We start from the raw sequence: 8,894 nt of genomic DNA, 5'->3' as shown, positions 1-8,894 counted from the left end.
ATAAACTGTGATCCGCGGCACAGTCGGGCCACTGCTCCTCCAGCAGGGACCCAACAAGCAGCAGATCCGAGGAGACTCACCTTCTTCCCCCAGGAGGAGAGGTGTGGGGGAGCACACCGCAGGGATCTGCGGGGTTTGGAGACTCCACACGGGGTCGGGTGCCAGAGATAGAAACGTGCGGTCACAGGCCGGGTGAGCACAGAGTGAGGCCAGAGACTGGGGAGACGGGAGTGACTGACGGCTTTTCTCTGGGGTCTCACTGAGGAGCGGGGCCCCGAGTTCTCGGCTCCTCCAGGGCAGAGATTGGGAGGCCGCCATTTTCACTCTCCGCCTCCAAAGCTGTACGGAAAGCTCGCAGGGAACAAAAGCCCCGCAGAGCAAACCCAAGCAGATTACTTAGCCCGGACCAGGCAAGGGCAGGGCAATTCCACCTCTGGCAAAGACATTTGGGAACCACTGCAACAGGCCCCTCCCCCAGAAGGTCAGTGAGAACAGACAGCCAAGACCAAGTTTACCAGTCAATGAGAACAGCAGAACTCCAGCACTAGGGGAATACTGCACATAAAATCCATGGCTTGTTTACCATGATTCTGCAGTCTTTCAAAATTAATTTTTTTAACTGTCTTTTTTTTTTTTTAATTTTTCTTTTTCCCTTTTTCAACCAACATCTTATCAATCCCTTTTAAAAAAAGAAAAAAATTTTATTTTTCATTTTTAGAGTCATATTCTATCCCTTCATAGTAGTTACCCGTATTTTTGGCTTATATATATAAGTTGTTCTATCTTTAAAATTTTGAGATACTTTCTTCTAACAGATCAAAATATACCCTAAATCTCTAGTGTATGTTTTTTTTCTACTCCCCTGCCTGATCACATTCTCTCCTTTTTCTTTTTTTTTTTAAATCCTCTTCTTTCTTTTTTCAAACAACTTCTTATCAATTCCTTTTATAAAATTTTTTATAATTTCCATCTTTACAGTCATATTCCATCCCTTCATCATATCAACCCTTATTTTTGTACATATATAAGTTTTTCTTTCTTAAAATTTTGGGAGGCATTTTCTTCTAACAAACTAAAATACACCCAAAATCTAGTGTGTGACACTGATCTATATACCAGCCTGATCATATTTGATCATATTCTGCGTTTTTTTTGTTTTGTTTTGTTCTGTTTTTGTTTTTTATCTTTATCTATTTCTTTTTTTTTTTTTTTCTTTTTCCTTTTTCCTCTCTTTCTCTTTCTTTTCCCACCGCTTCAGGTCTTTTCTGATTTGTTTAGAGTATATTTTCTGGGGACATTGTTACCCTGTTAGCATTTTGTTCTCTCATTAATCTATTCTCCTCTGCACAAAATGACAAGATGGAAAAAATCACCTCAACAAAAAGAACAAGAGGTAGTACCGACTGCCAGGGACCTGCTCAATACAGACATTAGTACCATGTCGGATCTAGAGTTCAGAATCATCACTTTAAAGATACTAGCTGGGCTTGAAAAAAACATGGAAGTTATTAGAGAAACAGCTTCTGGAGAAGTAAAAGAACTAAAATCTAACCAAGTCGAAATCAAAAAGGCTATTAATGAGGTGCAATCAAAACTGGGGGCGCTGCTAGGATAAATGAGGCAGAAGAGAGAATCAGTGATATAGAAGACAAAATGATGGAAAATAAAGAAGCTGAGAAAAAGAGAGAGAATCAACTACTGGATCACGAGGGCAGAATTTGAGAGATAAGCGATACCATAAGAGGAAACAACATTAGAATAATTGGGATCCCAGAAGAAGAAGAAAGAGAGAGAGGGCCAGAAGATATAATGGAGCAAATTATAGTAAAGAACTTCCCTAATTTGGGGAAGGAAACAGGCATCAAAATCCAGGAAGCACAGAGAACGCCTCTCAAAATCAATAAAAATAGGTCAACACCCCAACATCTAATAGGAAAACGTACGAGTCTCAGAGATAAAGAAAAAATCCTGAAAGCAGCTCGGGAGAAGAGATCTATAACCTACAATGGTAGAAGCATTAGATTGGCAACAGACCTATCCACAGAGACCTGGCAGGCCAGAAAGGACTGGCAGGATATAGTCAGAGCACTAAATGAGAAAATATGCAGCCAAGAATACTCTCTCCAGCTAGGCTGTCATTGAAAATAGAAGGAGAGATAAAAAGCTGCCAGGACAAACAAAAACTAAAGGAATTTGCAAACACAAAACCAGCCCTACAAGAAATCTTGAAAGGGGTCCTCTAAGCAAAGAGAGAGCCTAAAAGCAACATAGACCAGAAAGGAACACAGACAATATACAGTAACAGTCACCTTACAGGCAATACAATGGCACTAAATTCCTATCTTTCAATAGTTACCCTGAATGTAAATGGGCTAAATGCCCCAGTCAAAAGACACAGGCTATCAGATTGGATTAAAAAACAAGACCCATCGATATGCTGTCTGCAAGAGACTCATTTTAGACCCAAAGACACCCCCAGATTGAAAGTGAAGGGGTGGAAAACCATTTACCATGCTAATGGACACCAAAAGAAAGCTGGGGCGGCAATCCTTATATCAGACAAATTAGATTTTAAACCAAAGACTGTAATAAGAGATGAAGAAGGACACTATATCCTACTTAAAGGATCTATCCAACAAGAAGATCTAACAATTTTAAATATCTATGCCCCTAACATGGGAGCAGCCAATTATATAAGGCAATTAATAACAAAAGCAAAGAAACACATTGACAACAATACAATAATAGTGGGGGACGTTAACACACCCCTCACTGAAATGGACAGATCGTCTAAGCAAAAGATAAACAAGAAAATAAAGGCTTTAAATGACACACTGGACCAAATGGACTTCACAGACCTATTCAGAACATTCCATCCCAAAGCAGCGGAATACACATTCTTCTCTAGTGCCCATGGAACATTCTCCAGAATCGATCACATCCTAGGTCATAAATCAGGTCTCAACTGGTACCAAAAGATTGGGATCATTCCCTGCCTATTTTCAGACCACAATGCTTTGAAACTAGAATTCAATCACAAAAGAAAAGTTGGAAAGAACTCAAATACATGGAGGCTAAAGAGCATCCTACTAAAGAATGAATGGGTCAACCAGGAAATTAAAGAAGAATTAAAAAAATTCATGGAAACCAATAAAAATGAAAACACAACTATTCAAAATCTTTGGGATGCAGCAAAGGCAGTCCTAAGAGGAAAGTATATAGCAATACAAGCCTTTCTCAAGAAACAAGAAAGGTCTCAAGTACACAACCTAACCCTACACCTAAAGGAGCTGGAGAAAGAACAGCAAATAAAGCCTAAACCCAGCAGGACAAGAGAAATAATAAAGATCAGAGCAGAAATCAATGAAATAGAAACTAAAAGAACAGTAGAACAGATCAACGAAAGTAAGAGCTGGTTCTTTGAAAGAATTAACAAGATTGATAAAGCCCTGGCCAGACTTATCAAAAAGAAAAGAGAAATGACCCAAATCAACAAAATGAATGAAAGAGGAGAGATCACAACCAACACCAAAGAAATACAAACAATTATAAGAACGTATTATGAGCAACTCTATGCCAGCAAATTAGATAACCTGGAAGAAATGGATGCATCCCTAGAGATGTATCAACTACCAAAACTGAACCAGGAAGAAATAGAAAACCTGAACAGACCTATAACCACTAAGGAAATTGAAGCAGTCATCAAAAATCTCCCAAAAAACAAAAGCCCAGGGCCAGATGGCTTCACAGGGGAATTCTACCAAACATTTAAAGAAGAATTAATACCTATCCAAATCAAAACCTCAATGTGATATCACCTCACACCAGTCAGAATGGCTAAAATTAACAAGTCAGGAAATGACAGATGTTGGTGGGGATGCAGAGAAAGGGGAACCCTCCTACACTGTTGGTGGGAATGCAAGCTGGTGCAGCCACTCTGGAAAACAGTATGGAGGTTCCTCAAAAAGTTGAAAATAGAGCTACCATAGGATCCAGCAATTGCACTACTGGGTATTTACCCCAAAGATACAAAGGTAGGGATCCAAAAGGGTACGTGCACCCCGATGTTTATAGCAGCAATGTCCACAATAGCCAAACTGTGGAAAGAGCCAAGATGTCCATCGACAGATGACTGGATAAAGAAGGTGTGGTATATATATACAATGGAATATTATGCAGCCATCAAAAGGAATGAGATCTTGCCATTTGCAACGACATGGATGGAACTGGAGGGTATTATGCTGAGTGAAATAAGTCAATCAGAGAAAGACATGTATCATATGACCTCACTGATATGAGGAATTCTTAATCTCAGGAAACAAACTGAGGGTTGCTGGAGTGGGGGGTGGGGTGGGAGGTTTGGGGTGACTGGGTGATAGACACTGGGGAGGGTATGTGCTCTGGTAAGTGCTGTGAATTGTGCAAGACTGTTGAATCACAGATCTGTACCTCTGAAACAAATAATGCAATATATGTTCAGAAAAAAAAAGAAGAAGAAGATAGCAGGAGGGGAAGAATGAAGGGGGGGAAATCGGAGGGTTAGACGAACCATGAGAGACGATGGACTCAGAAAAACAAACTGAGGGTTCTAGAGGGGGGATGGGGAGGTTGGGTTAGCCTGGTGATGGGTATTGAGGAGGACACGTTCTGCATGGAGCACTGGGTGTTATGCACAAACAATGAATCATGGAACACTACATCTAAAACTAATGATACAATGTATGGGTATTAACATAACAATAAAAATAATTTTTAAAAAATAGTCAAATTTGTGTACATCAAACTAAAAAGCTTCTGCACAGCAAAAAAACAATGAACAGTGTGAAAAGGCACCCTATGAAATGAGGAAAAATATTTACAAACCATATATCTGATAAGGGATTAATCTCCAAAATATGTATTTTTAAAACTCCTATAATTTAATAACAAAGAAAACCAAATTGATTTTAAAGTGGGTGAAGAAGTTGATTAAACATTTGTCCAAAGAAGACATACAAATGGTCCACAAGTACATGAAAAGATTCTCAACACTAATCATCAGGGCCCTGCAAATCAAAACCATAATAAATTATCACCTCATACTGTTTAAGGTAGCTATTATCAAAGATAAGAGATAACAAGTTTTAGCATGGATATGGAGAAATTAGAACCCTTCACACTGGTAGTGGGAATATGAAATAATACAAATACTGTAGAAAACAGTATAGAGTTTCCTCAAAAAAATTAAAATAGAACTTCCATGTGATCCAGCAATTCCATTTCTGGGTATACACTCAAAATAATTAGAAGCATGGTCTTGAAGAGATATTTGCACTCTGGAGTTCATTGCTACATTATTCTTAATAGCCAAGAGGTGGAAAAAACATAAATGTCCATTAATGGATGAATGGATAAAGAAAATGTGGTATATGCATACAGTGGAATATTATTGAGCCACACACACAAAAAATAATAATAATAAGGAAATCCTGTCATATGCCACAACATGCAAGAACCTTGAGGACATTATGCCTAGTGAAATAAGCCAATCACAAAAAGAGAAATATTGTATGATTCCACCCATGTTTGGCTTCTAAACTAGTCAAGCTCATAGAAACAGAAAATAGAATGGCAGTTGCCAGGAGCTGGGAGGAGGGAAAAATAAGGAATTTGTGTTCAATGGGTAAAGAGTTTCTAATCACACAAGATGAAAAAGTTCTAGAAATCTGATGTAAAACACAGTGCTTATAGTTAACAATACTGTACATTTAAATTTTTGTCAGGAGGGTAGATCCCATGTGTTTTTTACCACAATAAAAAAAACTTAAGGGATGCTTGGGTGGTTCAGTCGGTTAAGCGTCTGCCTTTGGCTCAGGTCATGATCCCAGGGTCCTGGGATCGAGTACCCCGTCGGGCTCCCTGCTCAGCGGGGAGCCTGCTTCTCCCTCTGTCCCTACCCCATACATGCTCTCTCGCGCTCTCTCTCTAACAAATAAATAAAATCTTAAAGAAAAAGAAGACTTAAAAGTATTAGGTCAATTTTCCTGCTAAAAAATAAAACAATTAAGTTACGTATATCAAAGTGCCCCATCAATACCGTGTGTAAAAATACAGTAAAAATACAGCTGCATTCCCTGCATTTTTACATATTAGTCTTCTACCTTTTACTAAAGGATTTTCCATCTCACTTAATAAATACAAGAAACTCTATTGGAAATTTAGAAAAGATTTAACTAAAGTCTATTTTAATAATAAGGAAATTAAGGTTTAAATGAATGACAGAAATTTCCTAAGAATGTATAACCCATTACAGGCAGAGCACAGACTCAAGCACAATCTTCTCGATTCCAAATCCTGAAAACTCGTAAACAAAGCACAACATGTGTGGATCCAGATCTTTACAGACACATACTCCTAAAGGAAGCTCTAATTTTTAACCAACCACATACGAATAATTCTTTACAACAATAATAGTAACAATTCTCCCCTTCATTATTAGCAAGATAATATCTCTGAGAGTTAGTTTGATTTATGTTCTCTCAGAATAAATCCCTTCCCTCTTCCATTATGTTGTGATACATTACTCCAAGCAGTCTTTGCATAAACACATCAAGAGCCAATTTGGCTGGTGTGGGAAATTGTTAGGGCTGATAGGAGCAGAAACACCTGCTACAGTTATCTCTAATGGGCCCTAAATTAAGACTGTCGGAATCTTGCCTCAGGTGAAATCAGACCGTAGAAATGTTTCAACAAATCCAATTGGGAAGACTGTCAACTGGTAATAGGTGAAAATTGTATCTTACATCTAGAGGAGTTGGACATCTTAATGAAGTACCACAGGCACTTTTCCAAACGTGCTGTGACTGCATCATTGTGCCCCTTGAACATATGGGTGACATCCTATAGCTTCATGGGCCCATGGTTAATATAGTGAATAATGTAAATGTTTCTATCAAGAAAGAATTCAGGTTTATTCCAGATTTTGAGTATTGAAAACTTCTCAAACAAAGTAAATCAGTATGTCACAAAAGCACGTTTAACCTGTTCTCATGATTTTAAAAATAACATCAAAATTGCCAGTTTAGCAAACTGAGGGTTGCTGGAGTGGGGGGGGGGGTGGGAGGGATGGGGTGACTGGGTGATAGACACTGGGGAGGGTATGTGCTCTGGTAAGCGCTGTGAATTGTGCAAGACTGTTGAATCTCAGATCTGTACCTCTGAAACAAATAATGCAATATATGTTAAGAAATAAAAAAGAAGAAGAAGAAGGTAGCGGGAGGGGAAGAATGAAGCAGGGGAAATCGGAGGGATAGACGAACCATGAGAGATGATGGACTCTGAAAAACAAACTGAGGGTTCTAGAGGGGAGGGGGGTGGGAGGATGGGTTAGCCTGGTGGTGGGTATTGAGGAGGGCACATTCTGCATGGAGCACTGGGTGTTATATGCAAACAATGAATCATGGAACACTACATCTAAAACTAATGATGTAATGTATGGGGATTAACATAAGAATAAAAAAAAATATACAAATAAAAAAAATTACCAGTTTAGTAAAGGAAATAACTGGATGGCAAATTATTTTTCTGAGAATTTTATTTCAAGAGAGTTAATAATACATCAGTGTAACTGTTCAGTTTGTTCTGCCTATAGATTTGAATCCAAGACACACACAAAAATTCTTTTTTTTTAAGAAAGTTTTTTTTTTTTTTTTGAGAGAGAGCGAGTGAGAGAAAGAGAGAGAGAGCAGGAGCAGGGAGAGGGGCAAAGGGAGAGGGAGAAGCAGGCTCCCTGATGAGCAGGGAGCCCGATGCAGGGCTCCATCCCAGGACTCTGGGATCACAATCTGAGCCAAAGGCTGACGCTTAACCGACTGAGCCACCCAGGTGCCCCAAAATTGTTTAATCTAAATAATTTGATATTTAGGGTGATTTTAAAAATATATGTTAGTAATCTAAAATTCAAGAAATGTGGCTTTACAGTTGTTTAAAAAGTCACACTCCTAGAACCTTTTCTGAAAAAGCATTTTATACCTCAACATTCGGATGGACAACGAACAAAAAGCAAGACCACACCAAGTGGCTAAGATGATGCCAAAAGGGATAAGAATATAAGCAACATGAGGCACCTGGGTGGCTCAGCTGATTGTCTGATTTCGGCTTAGGTCATGATCTCGGGGTTTTGGGACCTGGGATCTGCCTCTGCGCTCAGTGGGGAGTCTGCTGCTCCCTCTTCCTCTGCCCCTCCCCCCTCCCCCCCCACTCGTGGGCTCTTGTGCTCTCTCAAATAAATAAATAAAATCTTTGAGGAACAAAAAGAATATAAGCAACATTATGAGAAATCCAAACCCACATAAGAACATGAAATCAAAATATAAATTCAGGCGATCTCTTCTTCTCTTGGTACAGTGGTTTTACATAATAATTTTACTTTTGTTTTCAGTTCATGCTATGCTTGAATCCCCATATCATGCCTAGTAAGTGTTAAAATGCAGTGAAATCAAGTTATTATCCTGCTAAATGTTAGGGGCAATTAACAAAAACTTGTTATTCTAAGTTTTAAGAGACAATTTTCACTTTTGTCGCCCATATGGGAAAATAGGAAAGTAGTACTCATTTGTTTTATCTTCTACTTGAACAAACCACTAAAGTACACAAAATGAAGTCAAAAATGGGGAAGAAAACACCATCAATACTGAAATTTATTTATTTCTTTATCTATTTATTTATTTATTTGACAGCGAAAGACAAAGCGAGAGACACAGTGAGAGAGGGAACACAAGCAGAGGGAGTGGGAGAGGGAGAAGCAGGCTTCCTGCAGAGCAATGAGCCCGATGTGGAACTCGATCCCAGGACCCTGGGATCATGACCTGAGCCAAAGGCAGATGCCCAACAACTGAGCCACCCAGGCACCCCAC

This window comes from Mirounga angustirostris, unplaced genomic scaffold (genome assembly GCF_029215605.1).
Source record: "Mirounga angustirostris isolate CCGP_5_RB_7025 unplaced genomic scaffold, mMirAng1.0.hap1 SCAF_3, whole genome shotgun sequence".
Taxonomy (NCBI): domain Eukaryota; kingdom Metazoa; phylum Chordata; class Mammalia; order Carnivora; family Phocidae; genus Mirounga; species Mirounga angustirostris.
Note: the sequence above shows the minus strand (reverse complement) of the source record.